General features: G+C 53.9%; 1 protein-coding gene across 1 annotated transcript in view; it reads left to right on the top strand.

The window, feature by feature from the left end:
* The first annotated feature begins 11,704 nt into the window (after positions 1 to 11,704).
* Positions 11,705 to 25,042, top strand: part of plekhg4 (pleckstrin homology and RhoGEF domain containing G4) — a 257,371-nt gene continuing 244,033 nt past the window's right edge. The window contains exon 1 of the mRNA XM_090223345.1: positions 11,705 to 12,112. The gene's annotated coding sequence lies outside the window, so the exon portion shown is untranslated. The remainder of the gene's footprint in view (positions 12,113 to 25,042) is intronic.

Below are 25,042 nucleotides of genomic sequence, written 5' to 3'. Positions count from 1 at the left end.
GTGGACTGGAGGGAGTAGAGGGGCTGGGGGTGGACTGGAGGGAGTAGAGAGGCTGGGGGGTGGACTGGAGGGAGTAGATAGGCTGGGGGTGGACTGGAGGGAGTAGATAGGCTGGGGGTGGACTGGAGGGAGAAGAGAGGCTGGGGGGTGGACTGGAGGGATTAGAGAGGCTGGGGGGTGGACTGGAGGGAGTAGTGGGCTGGGGGGGTGGACTGGAGGGAGTAGAGAGGCTGGGGGGGTGGACTGGAGGGAGTAGAGGGGCTGGGGGTGGACTGGAGGGGGTGGGGGGTGGACTGGAGGGAGTAGAGAGGCTGGGGGGTGGACTGGAGGGAGTAGAGGGGCAGGGGGTGGACTGGAGGGAGTAGAGGGGCTGGGGGGTGGACTGGAGGGAGTAGAGGGGCTGGGGGGGTGGACTGGAGGGAGTAGTGGGCTGGGGGGGTGGACTGGAGGGAGTAGAGAGGCTGGGGGGGTGGACTGGAGGGAGTAGAGGGGCTGGGGGTGGACTGGAGGGGGTGGGGGGTGGACTGGAGGGAGTAGAGAGGCTGGGGGGTGGACTGGAGGGAGTAGAGGGGCAGGGGGTGGACTGGAGGGAGTAGAGAGGCTGGGGGGTGGACTGGAGGGAGTAGAGGGGCAGGGGGTGGACTGGAGGGAGTAGAGAGGCTGGGGGGTGGACTGGAGGGAGTAGAGGGGCTGGGGGGGTAAACTGGTGGGAGTAGAGGGGCTGGGGGGGTAAACTGGAGGGAGTAGAGGGGCAGGGGGTGGACTGGAGGGAGTAGAGGGGCTGGGGGGTGGACTGGAGGGAGTAGAGAGGCTGGGGGGGGGGGTGGACTGGAGGGAGTAGAGGGGCTGGGGGGGTGGACTGGAGGGAGTAGAGGGGCTGGGGGTGGACTGGAGGGAGTAGAGGGGGTGGGGGGTGGACTGGAGGGAGTAGAGAGGCTGGGGGGTGGACTGGAGGGAGTAGAGAGGCTGGGGGGTGGACTGGAGGGAGTAGAGAGGCTAGGGGTGGACTGGAGGGGGTAGAGAGGCTGGGGGGGTGGACTGGAGGGAGTAGAGGGGTTGGGTGGTGGACTGGAGGGAGTAGAGAGGCTAGGGGGTGGACTGGAGGGAGTAGAGAGGCTGGGGGTGGACTGGAGGGGGTAGAGAGGCTGGGGGGGTGGACTGGAGGGAGTAGAGGCTGGGGGGGTGGACTGGAGGGAGTAGAGAGGCTGGGGGGGTGGACTGGAGGGAGTAGAGAGGCTGGGGGGTGGACTGGAGGGAGTAGAGAGGCTGGGGGTGGACTGGAGGGAGTAGAGAGGCTGGGGGGTTGGACTGGAGGGAGTAGAGAGGCTGGGGGTGGACTGTAGGGAGTAGAGAGGCTGGGGGTGGACTGGAGGGAGTAGAGAGGCTGGGGGGGTAAACTGGAGGGAGTAGAGGGGCAGGGGGTGGACTGGAGGGAGTAGAGAGGCTGGGGGTGGACTGGAGGGAGTAGAGAGGCTGGGGGGTGGACTGGAGGGAGTAGAGGGATGGGGGTGGACTGGAGGGAGTAGAGAGGCTGGGGGGGTAAACTGGAGGGAGTAGAGGGGCAGGGGGTGGACTGGAGGGAGTAGAGAGGCTGGGGGTGGACTGGAGGGAGTAGAGAGGCTGGGGGGTGGACTGGAGGGAGTAGAGAGGCTGGGGGTGGACTGGAGGGAGTAGAGAGGCTGGGGGTGGACTGGAGGGAGTAGAGAGGCTGGGGGTGGACTGGAGGGGGTAGATGGGGTGGGGGGGTGGACTGGAGGGAGTAGATGGGGTGGGGGGTGGACTGGAGGGAGTAGAGGGGGTGGGGGGTGGACTGGAGGGAGTAGAGGGGCTGGGGGTGGACTGGAGGGGGTAGAGAGACTGGGGGGTGGACTGGAGGGAGTAGAGGAGGTGGGGGGTGGACTGGAGGGAGTAGAGGGGCTGGGGGTGAACTGGAGGGGGTAGAGAGACTGGGGGGGTGGACTGGAGGGAGTAGAGGGGGTGGGGGTGGACTGGAGGGAGTAGAGGGGCTGGGGGGGTGGACTGGAGGGAGTAGAGAGGCTGGGGGGTGGACTGGAGGGAGTAGAGAGGCTGGGGGGTGGACTTGAGGGAGTAGAGAGGCTGGGGGGGTGGACTGGAGGGAGTAGAGAGGCTGGGGGGGTGGACTGGAGGGAGTAGAGAGGCTGGGGGGGTGGACTTGAGGGAGTAGAGAGGCTGGGGGGTGGACTTGAGGGAGTAGAGAGGCTGGGGGGTTGGACTGGAGGGAGTAGAGAGGCTGGGGGGGTGGACTGGAGGGAGTAGAGAGGCTGGGGGGGGTGGACTGGAGGGAGTAGAGGGGCTGGGGGGGTGGACTGGAGGGAGTAGTGGGGCTGGGGGTGGACTGGAGGGAGTAGAGGGGGTGGGGGGTGGACTGGAGGGAGTAGAGGGGGTGGGGGGTGGACTGGAGGGAGTAGAGAGGCTGGGGGGTGGACTGGAGGGAGTAGAGAGGCTGGGGGGTGGACTGGAGGGGGTAGAGAGGCTGGGGGGGTGGACTGGAGGGAGTAGAGGGGGTGGGTGGTGGACTGGAGGGAGTAGAGAGGCTAGGGGGTGGACTGGAGGGAGTAGAGAAGCTGGGGGTGGACTGGAGGGGGTAGAGAGACTGGGGGGGTGGACTGGAGGGAGTAGAGGGGGTGGGGGTGGACTGGAGGGAGTAGAGAGGCTGGGGGGTGGACTGGAGGGGGTAGAGAGACTGGGGGGGTGGACTGGAGGGAGTAGAGGGGGTGGGGGTGGACTGGAGGGAGTAGAGAGGCTGGGGGGTGGACTGGAGGGAGTAGAGAGGCTGGGGGGTGGACTGGAGGGAGTAGAGAGGCTGGGGGTGGACTGGAGGGAGTAGAGAGGCTGGGGGGGGTGGACTGGAGGGAGTAGAGAGGCTGGGGGTGGACTGGAGGGGGTAGAGAGACTGGGGGGGTGGACTGGAGGGAGTAGAGGGGGTGGGGGTGGACTGGAGGGAGTAGAGAGGCTGGGGGGGTGGACTGGAGGGAATAGAGAGGCTGGGGGGTGGACTGGAGGGAGTAGAGAGGCTGGGGGTGGACTGGAGGGGGTAGAGAGACTGGGGGGGTGGACTGGAGGGAGTAGAGGGGGTGGGGGTGGACTGGAGGGAGTAGAGAGGCTGGGGGTGGACTGGAGGGAGTAGAGAGGCTGGGGGGGGTGGACTGGAGGGAGTAGAGAGGCTGGGGGTGGACTGGAGGGAGTAGAGAGGCTGGGGGTGGACTGGAGGGAGTAGAGAGGCTGGGGGGTGGACTGGAAGGAGTAGAGGGATGGGGCTGGACTGGAGGGAGTAGAGGGGCTGTGGGTGGACTGGAGGGAGTAGAGAGGCTGGGGGGTGGACTGGAGGTAGTAGAGGGGGTGGGGGGTGGACTGGAGGGAGTAGAGAGGCTGGGGGGGGTGGACTGGAGGGAGTAGAGAGGGTGGGGGGTGGACTGGAGGGAGTAGAGAGGCTGGGGGGTGGACTGGAGGGAGTAGAGAGGCTGGGGGGTGGACTGGAGGGGGTAGAGAGGCTGGGGGGGTGGACTGGAGGGAGTAGAGGGGGTGGGTGGTGGACTGGAGGGAGTAGAGAGGCTAGGGGGTGGACTGGAGGGAGTAGAGAAGCTGGGGGTGGACTGGAGGGGGTAGAGAGACTGGGGGGGTGGACTGGAGGGAGTAGAGGGGGTGGGGGTGGACTGGAGGGAGTAGAGAGGCTGGGGGGTGGACTGGAGGGGGTAGAGAGACTGGGGGGGTGGACTGGAGGGAGTAGAGGGGGTGGGGGTGGACTGGAGGGAGTAGAGAGGCTGGGGGGTGGACTGGAGGGAGTAGAGAGGCTGGGGGGTGGACTGGAGGGAGTAGAGAGGCTGGGGGTGGACTGGAGGGAGTAGAGAGGCTGGGGGGGGTGGACTGGAGGGAGTAGAGAGGCTGGGGGTGGACTGGAGGGGGTAGAGAGACTGGGGGGGTGGACTGGAGGGAGTAGAGGGGGTGGGGGTGGACTGGAGGGAGTAGAGAGGCTGGGGGGGTGGACTGGAGGGAATAGAGAGGCTGGGGGGTGGACTGGAGGGAGTAGAGAGGCTGGGGGTGGACTGGAGGGGGTAGAGAGACTGGGGGGGTGGACTGGAGGGAGTAGAGGGGGTGGGGGTGGACTGGAGGGAGTAGAGAGGCTGGGGGGGTGGACTGGAGGGAGTAGAGAGGCTGGGGGTGGACTGGAGGGAGTAGAGAGGCTGGGGGGGGGTGGACTGGAGGGAGTAGAGAGGCTGGGGGTGGACTGGAGGGAGTAGAGAGGCTGGGGGTGGACTGGAGGGAGTAGAGAGGCTGGGGGGTGGACTGGAAGGAGTAGAGGGATGGGGCTGGACTGGAGGGAGTAGAGGGGCTGTGGGTGGACTGGAGGGAGTAGAGAGGCTGGGGGGTGGACTGGAGGTAGTAGAGGGGGTGGGGGGTGGACTGGAGGGAGTACAGAGGCTGGGGGGGGTGGACTGGAGGGAGTAGAGAGGCTGGGGGGTGGACTGGAGGGAGTAGAGGGGCAGGGGGTGGACTGGAGGGAGTAGAGAGGCTGGGGGTGGACTGGAGGGAGTAGAGAGGCTGGGGGGTGGACTGGAAGGAGTAGAGGGATGGGGGTGGACTGGAGGGAGTAGAGGGGCTGTGGGTGGACTGGAGGGAGTAGAGAGGCTGGGGGTGGACTGGAGGTAGTAGAGGGGGTGGGGGGTGGACTGGAGGGAGTAGAGAGGCTGGGGGGGGTGGACTGGAGGGAGTAGAGAGGCTGGGGGGTGGACTGTAGGGAGTAGAGAGGCTGGGGGTGGACTGGAGGGGGTAGAGAGGCTGGGGGGGTGGACTGGAGGGAGTAGAGGGGGTGGGTGGTGGACTGGAGGGAGTAGAGAGGCTAGGGGGTGGACTGGAGGGAGTAGAGAGGCTGGGGGTGGACTGGAGGGGGTAGAGAGACTGGGGGGGTGGACTGGAGGGAGTAGAGGGGGTGGGGGTGGACTGGAGGGAGTAGAGGGGGTGGGGGGTGGACTGGAGGGAGTAGAGAGGCTGGGGGGTGGACTGGAGGGAGTAGAGAGGCTGGGGGGTGGACTGGAGGGGGTAGAGAGGCTGGGGGGGTGGACTGGAGGGAGTAGAGGGGGTGGGTGGTGGACTGGAGGGAGTAGAGAGGCTAGGGGGTGGACTGGAGGGAGTAGAGAGGCTGGGGGTGGACTGGAGGGGGTAGAGAGACTGGGGGGGTGGACTGGAGGGAATAGAGGGGGTGGGGGTGGACTGGAGGGAGTAGAGAGGCTGGGGGGTGGACTGGAGGGAGTAGAGAGGCTGGGGGGTGGACTGGAGGGAGTAGAGAGGCTGGGGGTGGACTGGAGGGAGTAGAGAGGCTGGGGGGGGGGTGGACTGGAGGGAGTAGAGAGGCTGGGGGTGGACTGGAGGGGGTAGAGAGACTGGGGGGGTGGACTGGAGGGAGTAGAGGGGGTGGGGGTGGACTGGAGGGAGTAGAGAGGCTGGGGGGGTGGACTGGAGGGAATAGAGAGGCTGGGGGGTGGACTGGAGGGAGTAGAGAGGCTGGGGGTGGACTGGAGGGGGTAGAGAGACTGGGGGGGTGGACTGGAGGGAGTAGAGGGGGTGGGGGTGGACTGGAGGGAGTAGAGAGGCTGGGGGGGTGGACTGGAGGGAGTAGAGAGGCTGGGGGTGGACTGGAGGGAGTAGAGAGGCTGGGGGGGGGTGGACTGGAGGGAGTAGAGAGGCTGGGGGGGGGTGGACTGGAGGGAGTAGAGAGGCTGGGGGTGGACTGGAGGGAGTAGAGAGGCTGGGGGTGGACTGGAGGGAGTAGAGAGGCTGGGGGGGTAAACTGGAGGGAGTAGAGGGGCAGGGGGTGGACTGGAGGGAGTAGAGAGGCTGGGGGTGGACTGGAGGGAGTAGAGAGGCTGGGGGGTGGACTGGAGGGAGTAGAGGGATGGGGGTGGACTGGAGGGAGTAGAGGGGCTGTGGGTGGACTGGAGGGAGTAGAGAGGCTGGGGGGTGGACTGGAGGTAGTAGAGGGGGTGGGGGGTGGACTGGAGGGAGTAGAGAGGCTGGGGGGGGTGGACTGGAGGGAGTAGAGAGGCTGGGGGGTGGACTGGAGGGAGTAGAGAGGCTGGGGGTGGACTGGAGGGGGTAGAGAGGCTGGGGGGGTGGACTGGAGGGAGTAGAGGGGGTGGGTGGTGGACTGGAGGGAGTAGAGAGGCTAGGGGGTGGACTGGAGGGAGTAGAGAGGCTGGGGGTGGACTGGAGGGGGTAGAGAGACTGGGGGGGTGGACTGGAGGGAGTAGAGGGGGTGGGGGTGGACTGGAGGGAGTAGAGAGGCTGGGGGGGTGGACTGGAGGGAGTAGAGAGGCTGGGGGGTGGACTGGAGGGAGTAGAGAGGCTGGGGGTGGACTGGAGGGAGTAGAGAGGCTGGGGGGGGGTGGACTGGAGGGAGTAGAGAGGCTGGGGGTGGACTGGAGGGAGTAGAGAGGCTGGGGGTGGACTGGAGGGAGTAGAGAGGCTGGGGGGGTAAACTGGAGGGAGTAGATGGGCAGGGGGTGGACTGGAGGGAGTAGAGAGGCTGGGGGGTGGACTGGAGAGAGTAGAGAGGCTGGGGGGTGGACTGGAGGGAGTAGAGGGATGGGGGTGGACTGGAGGGAGTAGAGGGGCTGTGGGTGGACTGGAGGGAGTAGAGAGGCTGGGGGGTGGACTGGAGGGAGTAGAGTGGCAGGGGGTTGACTGGAGGGAGTAGAGGGGCAGGGGGTGGACTGGAGGGAGTAGAGAGGCTGGGGGGGTGGACTGGAGGGAGTAGATGGGGTGGGGGGTGGACTGGAGGGAGTAGAGGGGCTGGGGGTGGACTGGAGGGAGTAGAGAGGCTGGGGGTTGGACTGGAGGGAGTAGAGGGGCTGGGGGTGGACTGGAGGGAGTAGAGAGGCTGGGGGGGTGGACTGAAGGGAGTAGAGAGGCTGGGGGGGTGGACTGGAGGGAGTAGAGAGGCTGGGGGGTGGACTGGAGGGAGTAGAGAGGCTGGGGGGTGGACTGGAGGGACTGGAGGGGCTGGGGGGTGGACTGGAGGGAGTAGAGAGGCTGGGGGGGTGGACTGGAGGGAGTAGAGGGGCTGGGGGTGGACTGGAGGGAGTAGAGGGGCTGGGGGGTGGACTGGAGGGAGTAGAGAGGCTGGGGGGTGGACTGGAGGGAGTAGAGAGGCTGGGGGGTGGACTGGAGGGAGTAGAGGGGTGGACTGGAGGGAGTAGAGAGGCTGGGGGGTGGACTGGAGGGAGTAGAGAGGCTGGGGGGTGGACTGGAGGGAGTAGAGGGGTGGACTGGAGGGAGTAGAGAGGCTTGGGGGGTGGACTGGAGGGAGTAGAGAGGCTGGGGGGGGGTGGACTGGAGGAGTAGAGAGGCTGGGGGTGGACTGGAGGGAGTAGAGAGGCTGGGGGTGGACTGGAGGGAGTAGAGGGGCAGGGGGTGGACTGGAGGGAGTAGAGGGGTGGACTGGAGGGAGTAGAGAGGCTGGGGGGGTGGACTGGAGGGAGTAGAGAGGCTGGGGGTGGACTGGAGGGAGTAGAGAGGCTGGGGGTGGACTGGAGGGAGTAGAGGGGCAGGGGGTGGACTGGAGGGAGTAGAGGGGGTGGGGGGTGGACTGGAGGGAGTAGAGAGGCTGGGGGGGGGGTTGGACTGGAGGGAGTAGAGAGGCTGGGGGGTGGACTGGAGGGAGTAGAGAGGCTGGGGGTGGACTGGAGGGAGTAGAGAGGCTGGGGGGTGGACTGGAGGGAGTAGAGAGGCTGGGGGGTGGACTGGAGGGAGTAGAGAGGCTGGGGGGTGGACTGGAGGGGGTGGGGGGTGGACTGGAGGGAGTAGAGGGGCTGGGGGGGGTGGACTGGAGGGAGTAGAGGGGGTGGGACTGGAGGGAGTAGAGAGGCTGGGGAGTGGACTGGAGGGAGTAGAGAGGCTGGGGGGGTGGACTAGAGGGAGTAGAGAGGCTGGGGGGTGGACTGGAGGGAGTAGAGGGGGTGGGGGGTGGACTGGAGGGAGTAGAGAGGCTGGGGGGGGTGGACTGGAGAGAGTAGAGGGGGTTGGGGGTGGACTGGAGGGAGTAGAGAGGCTGGGGGGGGTTGGATTGGAGGGAGTAGAGAGGCTGGGGGGGTGGACTGGAGGGAGTAGAGAGGCTGGGGGGGGTGGACTGGAGGGAGTAGAGGGGGTGGGACTGGAGGGAGTTGAGGGGCTTGGGAATGGACTGGAGGGAGTAGAGAGGCTGGGAGGGTGGACTGGAGGGAGTAGAGAGGCTGGGGAATGGACTGGAGGGAGTAGAGAGGCTGGGGGGTGGACTGGAGGGAGTAGAGAGGCTGGGGGTGGACTGGAGGGAGTAGAGGGGTGGGGGATGGACTGGAGGGAGTAGAGGGGCTGGGGGGTGGACTGGAGGGGCTGGGGGGTGGACTGGAGGGAGTAGAGAGGCTGTGGGGTGGACTGGAGGGAGTAGAGGGGCTGGGGGGTGGACTGGAGGGAGTAGAGAGGCTGAGGGGGGGGGGGGGTTGGACTGGAGGGAGTAGAGAGGCTGGGGGGGGGTGGACTGGAGGGAGTAGAGAGGCTGGGGGGTGGACTGGAGAGAGTAGAGAGGCTGGGGGGGGGTTGGACTGGAGGGAGTAGAGAGGCTGGGGGGGTGGACTGGAGGGAGTAGAGAGGCTGGGGGTGGACTGGAGGGAGTAGAGAGGCTGGGGTTGGACTGGAGGGAGTAGAGGGGCAGGGGGTGGACTGGAGGGAGTAGAGGGGGTGGGGGGTGGACTGGAGGGAGTAGAGAGGCTGGGGGGGGGTTGGACTGGAGGGAGTAGAGAGGCTGGGGGGTGGACTGGAGGGAGTAGAGAGGCTGGGGGGGTGGACTGGAGGGAGTAGAGAGGCTGGGGGGTGGACTGGAGGGAGTAGAGGGGGTGGGGGGTGGACTGGAGGGAGTAGAGAGGCTGGGGGGGTGGACTGGAGGAAGTAGAGAGGCTGGGGGTTGACTGGAGGGAGTAGAGGGGCTGGGGGGGGTGGACTGGAGGGAGTAGAGGGGGTGGGACTGGAGGGAGTAGAGAGGCTGGGGAGTGGACTGGAGGGAGTAGAGAGGCTGGGGGGTGGACTGGAGGGAGTAGAGAGGCTGGGGGGTGGACTGGAGGGAGTAGAGGGGGTGGGGGGTGGACTGGAGGGAGTAGAGAGGCTGGGGGGGGGGTGGCTTGGAGAGAGTAGAGGGGTTGGGGGGTGGACTGGAGGGAGTAGAGAGGCTGGGGGGGGGTTGGACTGGAGGGAGTAGAGAGGCTGGGGGGGTGGACTGGAGGGAGTAGAGAGGCTGGGGGGTGGAGGGAGGGAGTAGAGAGGCAGGGGGGTGTACTGGAGGGAGTAGAGAGGCAGGGGGTGGAGGGAGGGAGTAGAGAGGCTGGGGGGTGGACTGGAGGGAGTAGAGAGGCAGGGGGTGGAGGGAGGGAGTAGAGAGGCTGGTGGGTGGACTGGAGGGAGTAGAGAGGCAGGGGGTGGAGGGAGGGAGTAGAGAGGCTGGTGGGTGGACTGGAGGGAGTAGAGAGGCAGGGGGTGGAGGGAGGGAGTAGAGAGGCTGGGGGGTGGACTGGAGGGAGTAGAGAGGCAGGGGGTGGAGGGAGGGAGTAGAGAGGCTGGTGGGTGGACTGGAGGGAGTAGAGAGGCAGGGGGTGGAGGGAGGGAGTAGAGAGGCTGGGGGGTGGACTGGAGGGAGTAGAGAGGCAGGGGGTGGAGGGAGGGAGTAGAGAGGCTGGGGGGGTGGACTGGAGGGAGTAGAGAGGCTGGGGGTGGACTGGAGGGAGTAGAGGGGTGGGGGATGGACTGGAGGGAGTAGAGGGGCTGGGGGGTGGACTGGAGGGGCTGGGGGGTGGACTGGAGGGAGTAGAGAGGCTGTGGGGTGGACTGGAGGGAGTAGAGGGGCTGGGGGGTGGACTGGAGGGAGTAGAGAGGCTGAGGGGGGGGGGGGGTTGGACTGGAGGGAGTAGAGAGGCTGGGGGGGGGTGGACTGGAGGGAGTAGAGAGGCTGGGGGGTGGACTGGAGAGAGTAGAGAGGCTGGGGGGGGGTTGGACTGGAGGGAGTAGAGAGGCTGGGGGGGTGGACTGGAGGGAGTAGAGAGGCTGGGGGTGGACTGGAGGGAGTAGAGAGGCTGGGGTTGGACTGGAGGGAGTAGAGGGGCAGGGGGTGGACTGGAGGGAGTAGAGGGGGTGGGGGGTGGACTGGAGGGAGTAGAGAGGCTGGGGGGGGGTTGGACTGGAGGGAGTAGAGAGGCTGGGGGGTGGACTGGAGGGAGTAGAGAGGCTGGGGGGGTGGACTGGAGGGAGTAGAGAGGCTGGGGGGTGGACTGGAGGGAGTAGAGGGGGTGGGGGGTGGACTGGAGGGAGTAGAGAGGCTGGGGGGGTGGACTGGAGGAAGTAGAGAGGCTGGGGGTTGACTGGAGGGAGTAGAGGGGCTGGGGGGGGTGGACTGGAGGGAGTAGAGGGGGTGGGACTGGAGGGAGTAGAGAGGCTGGGGAGTGGACTGGAGGGAGTAGAGAGGCTGGGGGGGTGGACTGGAGGGAGTAGAGAGGCTGGGGGGTGGACTGGAGGGAGTAGAGGGGGTGGGGGGTGGACTGGAGGGAGTAGAGAGGCTGGGGGGGGGGTGGCTTGGAGAGAGTAGAGGGGTTGGGGGGTGGACTGGAGGGAGTAGAGAGGCTGGGGGGGGGTTGGACTGGAGGGAGTAGAGAGGCTGGGGGGGTGGACTGGAGGGAGTAGAGAGGCTGGGGGGTGGAGGGAGGGAGTAGAGAGGCAGGGGGGTGTACTGGAGGGAGTAGAGAGGCAGGGGGTGGAGGGAGGGAGTAGAGAGGCTGGGGGGTGGACTGGAGGGAGTAGAGAGGCAGGGGGTGGAGGGAGGGAGTAGAGAGGCTGGTGGGTGGACTGGAGGGAGTAGAGAGGCAGGGGGTGGAGGGAGGGAGTAGAGAGGCTGGTGGGTGGACTGGAGGGAGTAGAGAGGCAGGGGGTGGAGGGAGGGAGTAGAGAGGCTGGGGGGTGGACTGGAGGGAGTAGAGAGGCAGGGGGTGGAGGGAGGGAGTAGAGAGGCTGGTGGGTGGACTGGAGGGAGTAGAGAGGCAGGGGGTGGAGGGAGGGAGTAGAGAGGCTGGGGGGTGGACTGGAGGGAGTAGAGAGGCAGGGGGTGGAGGGAGGGAGTAGAGAGGCTGGTGGGTGGACTGGAGGGAGTAGAGAGGCAGGGGGGTGGACTGGAGGGAGTAGAGAGGCAGGGGGTGGAGGGAGGGAGTAGAGAGGCTGGGGGGTGGACTGGAGGGAGTAGAGAGGCAGGGGGTGGAGGGAGGGAGTAGAGAGGCTGGTGGGTGGACTGGAGGGAGTAGAGAGGCAGGGGGTGGACTGGAGGGAGTAGAGAGGCAGGGGGTGGACTGGAGGGAGTAGAGAGGCAGGGGGTGGAGGGAGGGAGTAGAGAGGCTGGGGGGTGGACTGGAGGGAGTAGAGAGGCAGGGGGTGGAGGGAGGGAGTAGAGGGAATGTAATGTTTTGTTTGTAATGTCTACTGTACATTTTTTATTGTTTATTTCACTTTAGTTTTTTTTCTTCATATTTCTCTTGTGTTGACAATGTAAACATATGTTTCCCATGCCAATAAAGCCCTTCAATTGAAACTGAATTGAAAGAGGAAGAGGGATATACTTTAAAGATAGAGAGAGGGGGGATAGAGAGAGAGGGGGGAGGAGCACATTTCTGATCAATCCCCAGACAGACATTGTGGAGAGAGGGAGGGAGAGAGGGAGGAGTGGTATGTGAGCTCATGCAAGCGTGTGTGTGTGTGTGTTACAGAGTGTGCCAGATTGTTTTTCTCAGGCACATCACACTACGCTGTTGCTCTCTCTCTCTGTGGAGTCAGAAACATCTCGGTAACTCAACAGAGAAGCACGTTTTCTGACATACACCTCTATCTATTTACTCTATCATAGAGTTATACAGGCAGCAGCTGAAGTAGGATTAGCCCAGTCTGGAGTGGATTCAACAGCCAGCCAGCCTGCCAGCCAGCCAGCCAGCCAGCCAGCCTGCCAGCCAGCCAGCCAGCCAGCCCTGCCTGAGGTGGGAGAGGGGAGAGCAGAGGGACTACAACACTAGCTCAGCTCCAACGTGGTCGTATTGGGGTAAGTCTGTTACTGCCCACCTCCATGTCTTCACCTGTCTCTGTGAACCTGCCCCCTCATTGGACAGACACTGTCTCTGTGAACCTGCCCCCTCATTGAACAGACACCGTCTTTGCTCATAAGGTTTTTCGTTGGCCGCTGGTTGCTGTTTGTTTGAACTCAACCACTCTTCTTCTTGTGTTAGTCTGAAATGGAAGAATGAGGAGTCCGTTTGTTGACCCTCCCATCCCTCTGTTACAGCAGACAGACACTAAACAGAGAGCAACGCTAACTGACTATAAGGTTTTGGTTGAGGGGGGGGGGGGGGGTTCTGCTTGTATCTGTTTGTTTTGAATCATTTAGTGTTGTTGTAGTCTGACTAGCTAATTAGCTTGTTGTAGTCTGACTAGCTAATTAGCTTGTTGTAGTCTGACTAGCTAATTAGCTTGTTGTAGTCTGACTAGCTAATTAGCTTGTTGTAGTCTTGACTAGCTAATTAGCTTGTTGTAGTCTTGACTAGCTAATTAGCTTGTTGTAGTCTGACTAGCTAATTAGCTTGTTGTAGTCTTGACTAGCTAATTAGCTTGTTATAGTCTGACTAGCTAATTAGCTTGTTGTAGTCCGACTAGCTAATTAGCTTGTTGTAGTCCGACTAGCTAATTAGCTTGTTGTAGTCCGACTAGCTAATTAGCTTGTTGTAGTCCGACTAGCTAATTAGCTTGTTGTAGTCCGACTAGCTAATTAGCTTGTTGTAGTCTGTCTTTAGCTAATTAGCTTGTTGTAGTCTGACTTTAGTTAATTAGTGTGTTGTAGTCTGTCTTTAGCTAATTAGCTTGTTGTAGTCTGTCTTTAGCTAATTAGCTTGTTGTAGTCTGTCATTAGCTAATTAACTTGTTGTAGTCTGACTAGCTAATTAGTGTGTTGTAGTCTGTCTTTAGCTAATTCGCTTATTGTAGTCTGACTAGCTAATTAGCTTGTTGTAGTCCAACTAGCTAATTAGCATGTTGTTGTCAGTCTTTAGCTAATTAGCTTATTGTAGTCTGTCTTTAGCTAATTAGCTTGTTGTCGTCTGGCTCCTTAAAACCAATGAGGAGATGGGATGTGGGTATATGCTCCTTAAAACCAATGAGGAGATGGGATGTGGGTATATTCTCCTTAAAACCAATGAGGAGATGGGATGTGGGTATATGCTCCTTAAAACCAATGAGGAGATGGGATGTGGGTATATGCTCCTTAAAACCAATGAGGAGATGGGATGTGGGTATATGCTCCTTAAAACCAATGAGGAGATGGGATGTGGGTATATGCTCCTTAAAACCAATAAGGAGATGGGATGTGGGTATATGCTCCTTAAAACCAATGAGGAGATGGGATGTGGGTATATGCTCCTTAAAACCAATGAGGAGATGGGAGAGGCGGGACTTGCAGCGCGTCAAGCGTCAAAAATAGAACCAAGTCATATTTTATCACCTGGCTACTCAGACGCTTGTTTGGCGTGCGCGAGCATTGTGGGTGCAATGATTTGAATAACATGTATGTGTACATTTTCATTTTGGAACGCGGGCAGTGTGGTCAGCATGTTAGACGTATTGTTGTTTGAAGCGGCCTGTGGTCAAGTCAGACTTCTAGCCTATAAATGGGCTTTGGGAAGTCTGTCAGTAATGTTTACCGTATCAGTCTTGCAGCCCGCTGAGAGGATGAATCCATCAGGAGAGTGGCGTGTTGTTTTTAAATAGAAGTGTTGAGCGTTTGTGCACCGGGACCGTGCTGAAGTTCACACACCATTAAACCCCCCTAGACACCCAGAGTGAGAGAGAGACACATGCCTAAAATTAGGGTTTGCATTTGTGGAAGCGTGGGAGCTATAAATCACCCCTAGCGATGGGACTGGAGCTGGAGCTGAGATTAGGGTATTTAGCTGAGGCTGGGGCTGGAGCTGGAGCTGAGATTAGGGTATTTAGCTGAGGCTGGGGCTGAGGGGGAGTCTGGGGATGGAGCTGAGATTAGGGTATTTAGCTGAGGCTGGGGCTGAGGGTGAGGATGGAGCTGAGATTAGGGTATTTAGCTGAGGCTGGGGCTGGAGCTGAGATTAGGGTATTTAGCTGAGGCTGGGGCTGGAGCTGAGATTAGGGTATTTAGCTGGGGCTGAGGGGGAGTCTGGGGATGGAGCTGAGATTAGGGTATTTAGCTGAGGCTGAGGGTGAGGATGGAGCTGAGATTAGGGTATTTAGCTGAGGCTGAGGGTGAGGATGGAGCTGAGATTAGGGTATTTAGCTGGGGCTGGAGCTGAGATTAGGGTATTTAGCTGAGGCTGAGGGGGAGTCTGAGGCTGGAGCTGAGGGTGAGGATGGAGCTGAGATGAGGGTATTTAGCTGAGGCTGGGACTGGAGCTGGAGCTGAGATTAGAGTATTTAGCTGAGGCTGGGACTGGGGTTAGGGCTGAGACTGGAGCTGTTTGTGAGATCAGACATAATAAGAAGATTGTGTTATTGACTGTACGTTTGTTTATTCCAAGTGAAACTGTGTTGTTTGTGTCGCACTGCTTTGCCTTATCTTGGTCAGGTCGCAGTTGTAAATGAGAACTTGTTCTCAACTGGTCTACCTGGTTAAATATAGGTGATCTGGTCTACCTGGTTAAATAAAGGTGATCTGGTCTACCTGGTTAAATAAAGGTGACCTGGTCTACCTGGTTAAATAAAGGTGACCTGGTCTACCTGGTTAAATAAAGGTGATCTGGTCTACCTGGTTAAATAAAGGTGATCTGGTCTACCTGGTTAAATAAAGGTGATCTGGTCTACCTGGTTAAATAAAGGTGACCTGGTCTACCTGGTTAAATAAAGGTGATCTGGTCTACCTGGTTAAATAAAGGTGATCTGGTCTACCTGGTTAAATAAAGGTGATCTGTTCTACCTGGTTAAATAAAGGTGATCTGGTCTACCTGGTTAAATAAAGGTGATCTGGTCTACCTGGTTAAATAAAGGTGATCTGGTCTACCTGGTTAAATAAAGGTGATCTGGTCTACCTGGTTAAATATAGGTGATCTGGTCTACCTGGTTAAATAAAGGTGATCTGGTCTACCTGGTTAAATAAAGGTGATCTGGTCTACCTGGTTAAATAAAGGTGATCTGGTCTACCTGGTTAAATAAAGGTGATCTGGTCTACCTGGTTAAATAAAGGTGATCTGGTCTACCTGGTTAAATATAGGTGATCTGGTCTACCTGGTTAAATAAAGGTGATCTGGTCTACCTGGTTAAATAAAGGTGATCTGGTCTACCTGGTTAAATAAAGGTGATCTGGTCTACCTGGTTAAATAAAGGTGATCTGGTCTACCTGGTTAAATAAAGGTGATCTGGTCTACCTGGTTAAATAAAGGTGATCTGGTCTACCTGGTTAAATAAAGGTGATCTGGTCTACCTGGTTAAATAAAGGTGATCTGGTCTACCTGGTTAAATAAAGGTGATCTGGTCTACCTGGTTAAATAAAGGTGATCTGGTCTACCTGGTTAAATAAAGGTGATCTGGTCTACCCGGTTAAATAAAGGTGATCTGGTCTACCCGGTTAAATAAAGGTGATCTGGTCTACCTGGTTAAATAAAGGTGATCTGGTCTACCTGGATAAATAAAGGTGATCTGGTCTACCTGGTTAAATAAAGGTGATCTGGTCTACCTGGATAAATAAAGGTGATCTGGTCTACCTGGATAAATAAAGGTGATCTGGTCTACCTGGGTAAATAAAGGTGATCTGGTCTACCTGGTTAAATAAAGGTGATCTGGTCTACCTGGTTAAATAAAGGTGATCTGGTCTACCTGGATAAATAAAGGTGATCTGGTCTACCTGGTTAAATAAAGGTGATCTGGTCTACCTGGATAAATAAAGGTGATCTGGTCTACCTGGTTAAATAAAGGTGATCTGGTCTACCTGGATAAATAAAGGTGATCTGGTCTACCTGGTTAAATAAAGGTGATCTGGTCTACCTGGATAAATAAAGGTGATCTGGTCTACCTGGTTAAATAAAGGTAAAAAAAATACATAATATCACTATTATCCAAGTGTTCATTTTCGGAAGTTGCTTTCATTTCAGAGTATCTAATTTGTTAACATTTAAACTGTATAAATTATTACTTCATTTCTGGCATATTTTTAATCTGAGCCTAGAGGAAAGTATTTGTCCTCAGGTCTGGAGGGAAGCCAAAGTCATTCCGCTACCCAAGAATGGTAAAGTGGACTTTACTGGTTCCAACAGCAGACCTATCAGCTTGCTGCCAGCTCTTAGCAAACTGTAGGAAAAAATGGTGTTTGACCAGATACAATGCTATTTCTCTGTAAACAAATGAACAACAGACTTTCAGTATGCTTATAGAGAAGGGCACTCAAACGTGTACTGCACTGACACAAATGACTGATGATTGGTTGAAAGAAATTGATAATAAGAAGATTGTGGGAGATTTCAGTGCAGCCTTTGACATTATTTATCATAACCGGTTGTTGACCTATAACCTATATGTTATGGCCTTTCGACCTCTGCCATATCGTGGATTCAGAGCTAATAGAACTCAGAGGGTTTTCTTTAATGGAAGCTTCCCTTAACATGTAAAGTGTGGTGTACCGCAGGGCAGCTCTCTAGGCCCTCTACTCTTTTCTAATGTCAAACATGTGAAGTGTGGTGTACCGCAGGGCAGCTCTCTAGGCCCTCTACTCTTTTCTATTTTTAATGCCACTGGCATTAAACAAAGCATGTGTGTGCATGTATGCACGTAATTCAACCATATATGCATCAGCAACCACAGCTAATGAAGTCCCTGAAACTCTTAACGAAGAGTTGCAGTCTGTTTAGGAATGGGTGGCCAGTAATAAACTGGTCCTGAACATCTCTAAAACTAAGAGCATTTTTATTTGGTACAAATCATTCCCTAAGTTCTAGACCTCAACTGAATCTGGTAATGAAGGATGTGGCTGTTGAACAGGTTGAGGAGAATAAATTACTTGGCGTCACCTTAGATTGTAAACTGTCAAGGTCAAAACATATAGATTCAGTGGTTGTATTGATGGGGAGAGGTCTGTCTGTAATAGAGAGATGGTGAGAGGTCTGTCTGTAATAGAGAGATGGTGAGAGGTCTGTCTGTAATATAGAGATGGTGAGAGGTCTGTCTGTAGAGATGCTCTGCTTTTTGATACCACCTTCCGCAAAGCAAGTTCTGCTCTAGTTTTGTCTAATCTTGATTATTGTCCAGTCATGTGGTCCAGTACTGTAAGGAAACACCTAGTTAAACTGCATCTGGTCCAGAACAGAGAGGAACGTCTTGCTCTTCATTCTAGTTGAGCTGCATCTGGACCAGAACAGAGAGGAACGTCTTGCTCTTCATTCTAGTTGAGCTGCATCTGGCCCAGAACAGAGAGGCACGTCTTGCTCTTCATTCTAGTTGAGCTGCATCTGGACCAGAACAGAGAGGAACGTCTTGCTCTTCATTCTAGTTGAGCTGCATCTGGACCAGAACAGAGAGGAACGTCTTGCTCTTCATTCTAGTTGAGCTGCATCTGGCCCAGAACAGAGAGGAACGTCTTGCTCTTCATTCTAGTTGAGCTGCATCTGGACCAGAACAGAGAGGAACGTCTTGCTCTTCATTCTAGTTGAGCTGCATCTGGCCCAGAACAGAGAGGCACGTCTTGCTCTTCATTCTAGTTGAGCTGCATCTGGCCCAGAACAGAGAGGCACGTCTTGCTCTTCATTCTAGTTGAGCTGCATCTGGACCAGAACAGAGAGGAACGTCTTGCTCTTCATTCTAGTTGAGCTGCATCTGGACCAGAACAGAGAGGCACGTCTTGCTCTTCATTCTAGTTGAGCTGCATCTGGCCCAGAACAGAGAGGCACGTCTTGCTCTTCATTCTAGTTGAGCTGCATCTGGCCCAGAACAGAGAGGCACGTCTTGCTCTTCATTGTAATCAGAGGGCTGATATAAATACTATGTATTCCAGTCTCTCTTGGCTCAGAGTTTGAGGAGAGACTGACTGCATCACAGAAACAATGACGTGTTAAACATTTCAAATTGTTTTTTCCCAAAGTCAACTTACACACAGCTCTGACACACACACACACACACACACACACACACACACACACACTATATCATGTCGTTGTAACCGGGTAAATTGATCATGTCCGATTTCAATTTTAATCTTCCCAGTCACTTGTCGGGCGCTTTCCTAACAGAAACCTTGACACACACAAACACACTCACACATTCCTACAAACACACTGTGGCTTTTGTGAAATTGGGCACTGCATAGTTTCTGCAGGTGTGTGTACGTGTGTGTGTGTGTACGTGTGTGTGTGTGTGTACGTGTGTACGTGTGTGTGTGTGTGCCCAATAGAGGTAAGATGTCTGGCTGAGTGGCTCGGAGGTTAAGGGCTGCGGATGGTCGGGGGGAGCAGAGACACTCTACAACAGAGATCAGCAACTAGATTGTTGACTGGACTGGCTAATGAGGGACAACTAGGTTACTGTGTTGACTGGACTGGCTAATGAGGGACAACTAGGTTACTGTGTTGACTGGACTGGCTAATGAGGAACAACTAGGTTACTGTGTTGACTGGACTGGCTAATGAGGGACAACTAGGTTACTGTGTTGACTGGACTGGCTAATGAGGGACAACTAGGTTACTGTGTTGACTGGACTGGCTAATGAGGAACAACTAGGTTACTGTGTTGACTGGACTGGCTAATGAGGGACAACTAGGTTACTGTGTTGACTGGACTGGCTAATGAGGAACAACTAGGTTACTGTGTTGACTGGACTGGCTAATGAGGGACAACTAGGTTACTGTGTTGACTGGACTGGCTAATGAGGAACAACTAGGTTACTGTGTTGACTGGACTGGCTAATGAGGAACAACTAGGTTACTGAGTTGACTGGACTGGCTAATGAGGGACAACTAGGTTACTGAGTTGACTGGACTGGCTAATGAGGAACAACTAGGTTACTGTGTTGACTGGACTGGCTAATGAGGGACAACTAGGTTACTGTGTTGACTGGACTGGCTAATGAGGGACAACTAGGTTACTGTGTTGACTGGACTGGCTAATGAGGGACAACTAGGTTACTATGTTGACTGGACTGGCTAATGAGGGACAACTAGGTTACTGTGTTGACTGGCTAATGAGGGACAACTAGGTTACTGTGTTGACTGGACTGGCTAATGAGGGACAACTAGGTTACTGTGTTGACTGGACTGGCTAATGAGGGACAACTAGGTTACTGTGTTGACTGGACTGGCTAATGAGGAACAACTAGGTTACTGTGTTGACTGGACTGGCTAATGAGGGACAACTAGGTTACTGTGTTGACTGGACTGGCTAATGAGGAACAACTAGGTTACTGTGTTGACTGGACTGGCTAATGAGGGACAACTAGGTTACTGTGTTGACTGGACTGGCTAATGAGGAACAACTAGGTTACTGTGTTGACTGGACTGGCTAATGAGGAACAACTAGGTTACTGAGTTGACTGGACTGGCTAATGAGGGACAACTAGGTTACTGAGTTGACTGGACTGGCTAATGAGGAACAACTAGGTTACTGTGTTGACTGGACTGGCTAATGAGGGACAACTAGGTTACTGTGTTGACTGGACTGGCTAATGAGGGACAACTAGGTTACTGTGTTGACTGGACTGGCTAATGAGGGACAACTAGGTTACTATGTTGACTGGACTGGCTAATGAGGGACAACTAGGTTACTGTGTTGACTGGCTAATGAGGGACAACTAGGTTACTGTGTTGACTGGACTGGCTAATGAGGGACAACTAGTTTACTGTGTTGACTGGACTGGCTAATGAGGGACAACTAGGTTACTGTGTTGACTGGACTGGCTAATGAGGGACAACTAGGTTACTGTGTTGACTGGCTAATGAGGGACAACTAGGTTACTGTGTTGACTGGACTGGCTAATGAGGGACAACTAGGTTACTGTGTTGACTGGACTGGCTAATGAGGGACAACTAGGTTACTGTGTTGACTGGCTAATGAGGGACAACTAGGTTACTGTGTTGACTGGACTGGCTAATGAGGGACAACTAGTTTACTGTGTTGACTGGACTGGCTAATGAGGGACAACTAGGTTACTGTGTTGACTGGACTGGCTAATGAGGGACAACTAGGTTACTGTGTTGACTGTACTGGCTAATGAGGAACAACTAGGTTACTGTGTTGACTGGACTGGCTAATGAGGGACAACTAGGTTACTGTGTTGACTGGACTGGCTAATGAGGGACAACTAGGTTACTGTGTTGACTGGCTAAAGAGGGACAACTAGGTTAATGTGTTGACTGGCTAATGAGGAACAACTAGGTTACTGTGTTGACTGGACTGGCTAATGAGGAACAACTAGGTTACTGTGTTGACTGGAATGGCTAACGAGGGACAACTAGGTTACTGTGTTGACTGGACTGGCTAATGAGGGACAACTAGTGGGAGAGTCCCAGCCGTATGAGCTACCAAAAATATTTCTGGCCTACTCTGGAATTGCCCCAAAGCCAAATGCGCTGGCCCTGGTCAAAAGTAGTGCTCTACTGAGGGAATAGGGTGCCGTTTCAGACACAATGAGGCAGGGACTAGAGGAGTGGAGTGGGGGGCGCGTCCCAGCTCAGGCAGCAGCTGCGAGGGTTAGTGGGGAGGAAATGAAACTCTAGAGGGGGCATAGAGGAGATTTGGGCTCTATTGTTCTGTCTGGAGATGATGTCATATCCTGTTATAGTTTCGCTGCCTTTTACCATTCAGTACAGAGTTAGTTAGTTAACATAGTTAGAAAACCCTATTGACTCCTTACTAGTGTTGTTGTGATCTTTACCATTCAGTACAGAGTTAGTTAGTTAACATCGTTAGAAAACCCTATTGACTCCTTACTAGTGTTGTTGTGATCTTTACCATTCACTACAGAGTTAGTTAGTTAACATAGTTAGAAAACCCTATTGACTCCTCACTAGTGTTGTTGTGATCTTTATCATTCAGTACAGAGTTAGTTAGTTAACATAGTTAGAAAACTAGTAGCAACCTGTATTAGAGTTACTGGTAACTAGTAGCAACCTGTATTAGAGTTACTGGTAACTAGTAGCAACCTGTATTAGAGTTACTGGTAACTAGTAGCAACCTGTATTAGAGTTACTGGTAACTAGTAGCAACCTGTATTAGAGTTACTGGTAACTAGTAGCAACCTATATTAGAGTTACTGGTAACTAGTAGCAACCTATATTAGAGTTACTGGTAGCTAGTAGCAACTTGTATTAGAGTTACTGGTAGCTAGTGGGCAACCTGTATTAGAGTTACTGGTAGCTAGTGGCAACCTGTATTAGAGCTACTGGTAGCTAGTACCAACTCCCCTACAGTCTTGAAGGAGTTCCCATATATGCTGAACACTTGTTGGCTGCTTTTCCTTCACTCTCCTGTCAAACTCATCCTAAACCATCTCATTTGGGTTGAGTTCAGGTGATTTTGGAGGCCAGGTCATCTGATACAGCACTCCTTCAATACTGTTGGAAAAGCATTCCAGGTGAAGCTGGTTGAGAGAATGCCAAGAGTGTTGGAAAAGCATTCCAGGTGAAGCTGGTTGAGAGAATGCCAAGACTGTTGGAAAAGCATTCCAGGTGAAGCTGGTTGAGAGAATGCCAAGAGTGTGAAAAGCTGTCATTAAAGCAAAGGGTGCCTACTTTGAAGAATCTCAAATATAAAATATATTTTGAATTGCTTAACGTTTTTTTGGTTACTACATGATTCCATATGTGTTATTTCGTGGTTTTGATGTCTTCACTATTATTCTACAATGTAGAAAATAGTACAAATAAAGAAAAACCCTGGAATGAGTAGGTGTTCTAGAACCCTGGAATGAGTAGGTGTTCTAGAACCCTGGAATGAGTAGGTGTTCTAGAACCCTGGAATGAGAAGGTGTGTAAAAACTTTTGATTGGTACTATATATATATATATATATATATATATATATATATATATATATATATATATATATATATATATATATATGTGTATATGTACATTACCAAGCTCTTTAATCACTCCTCTCAGCCCATCACACCTCTGTAGACCACCCTCGTTTGGTTCCCAGGTGCCATATATTTATCCGCTGTGATGTTTTACAGACATGGAAGTGTACACCCGTACCCCTTTTCCACTCAGCAAAGTCACATTCTAAGGAATATGTTTCATTTGTTTTGCTGTGACTCGTTATGACTGAACTGTGCTCTGGCGGTGTGAAGACGTTGGTATGGACTTCAGTTGGCTGTCTTCCTCATTCCACAACACATAATACATTCATCCATGTAGACCAGACTATAGTAAACACTGACCCATACATCCATATAGACCAGACTGTAATAAACACTGACCCATACATCCATATAGACCAGACTATAGTAAACACTGACCCATACATCCATATAGACCCATACATCCATATAGACCAGACTGTAATAAACACTGACCCATACATCCATATAGACCAGACTGTAATAAACACTGACCCATACATCCATATAGACCAGACTGTAGTAAACACTGACCCATACATCCATATAGACCCATACATCCATATAGACCAGACTGTAATAAACACTGACCCATACATCCATATAGACCCATACATCCATATAGACCAGACTGTAATAAACACTGACCCATACATCCATATAGACCCATACATCCATATAGACCAGACTGTAATAAACACTGACCCATACATCCATATAGACCCATTCATCCATATAGACCAGACTATAGTAAACACTGACCCATACATCCATATAGACCATAGTGTAATGAACACTGACCCATACATCCATATAGACCATAGTGTAATAAACACTGACCCATACATCCATAGAGACCAGACTATAGTAACCACTGACCCATACATCCATATAGACCAGACTATAGTAACCACTGACCCATACATCCATATAGACCATACTGTAATAAACACTGACCCATACATCCATATAGACCAGACTGTAATAAACACTGACCCATACATCCATATAGACCAGACTATAGTAACCACTGACCCATACATCCATATAGACCATACTGTAATAAACACTGACCCATACATCCATATAGACCAGACTGTCATAAACACTGACCCATACATCCATATAGACCACACTATAGTAACCACTGACCCATACATCCATATAGACCATACTGTAATAAACACTGACTCATACATCCATATAGACCAGACTTTAATAAACACTGACCCATACATCCATATAGACCCATACATCCATATAGACCAGACTGTAATAGACACTGACCCATACATCCATATAGACCAGACTGTAATAAACAGTGACCCATACATCCATACAGACCAGACTATAGTAACCACTGACCCATACATCCATATAGACCAGACTATAGTAACCACTGACCCATACATCCATATAGACCAGACTGTAATAAACACTGACCCATACATCCATATAGACCAGACTATAGTAACCACTGACCCATACATCCATATAGACCAGACTGTAATAAACACTGACCCATACATCCATATAGACCAGACTATAGTAACCACTGACCCATACATCCATATAGACCAGACTGTAATAAACACTGACCCATACATCCATATAGACCAGACTATAGTAACCACTGACCCATACATCCATATAGACCAGACTATAGTAACCACTGACCCATACATCCATATAGACCCATACATCCATATAGACCAGACTATAGTAACCACTGACCCATACATCCATATAGACCAGACTATAGTAACCACTGACCCATACATCCATATAGACCAGACTGTAATCAACACTGACCCATACATCCATATAGACCAGACTATAGTAAACACTGACCCATACATCCATATAGACCCATACATCCATATAGACCAGACTATAGTAACCACTGACCCATACATCCATATAGACCAGACTGTAATAAACACTGACCCATACATCCATATAGACCAGACTGTAATAAACACTGACCCATACATCCATATAGACCAGACTATAGTAACCACTGACCCATACATCCATATAGACCAGACTGTAATAAACACTGACCCATACATCCATATAGACCAGACTATAGTAACCACTGACCCATACATCCATATAGACCAGACTATAGTAACCACTGACCCATACATCCATATAGACCCATACATCCATATAGACCAGACTATAGTAACCACTGACCCATACATCCATATAGACCAGACTGTAGTAACCACTGACCCATACATCCATATAGACCAGACTGTAATAAACACTGACCCATACATCCATATAGACCAGACTATAGTAAACACTGACCCATACATCCATATAGACCCATACATCCATATAGACCAGACTGTAATAAACACTGACCCATACATCCATATAGACCAGACTGTAATAAACACTGACCCATACATCCATATAGACCAGACTGTAATAAACACTGACCCATACATCCATATAGACCCATACATCCATATAGACCAGACTGTAATAAACACTGACCCATACATCCATATAGACCAGACTATAGTAACCACTGACCCATACATCCATATAGACCCATACATCCATATAGACCAGACTGTAATAAACACTGACCCATACATCCATATAGACCCATACATCCATATAGACCAGACTGTAATAAACACTGACCCATACATCCATGTAGACCAGACTGTAGTAAACACTGACCCATACATCCATATTGACCCATACATCCATAGAGACCAGACTGTAATAAACACTGACCCATACATCCATATAGACCCATACATCCATATAGACCAGACTGTAATTAACAGTGATCTACTTTCGCTGCCTCCAGCTCTGCTTTGGGGCGGCGATATTCCCCAGCCTTGCTGCCGTGCTGCCTCCTCATACCACCTCCGCTCAGCTTTCTCTGCCTCCAGCT

This window comes from Oncorhynchus mykiss, chromosome 26 (genome assembly GCF_057628025.1).
Source record: "Oncorhynchus mykiss isolate SJ-2025 chromosome 26, ASM5762802v1, whole genome shotgun sequence".
In the NCBI taxonomy this organism is placed as follows: Eukaryota; Metazoa; Chordata; class Actinopteri; order Salmoniformes; family Salmonidae; genus Oncorhynchus; species Oncorhynchus mykiss.
The sequence above is the reverse complement of the archived record's forward strand: the minus strand, read 5'-3'. Positions and strand labels throughout refer to the sequence as shown.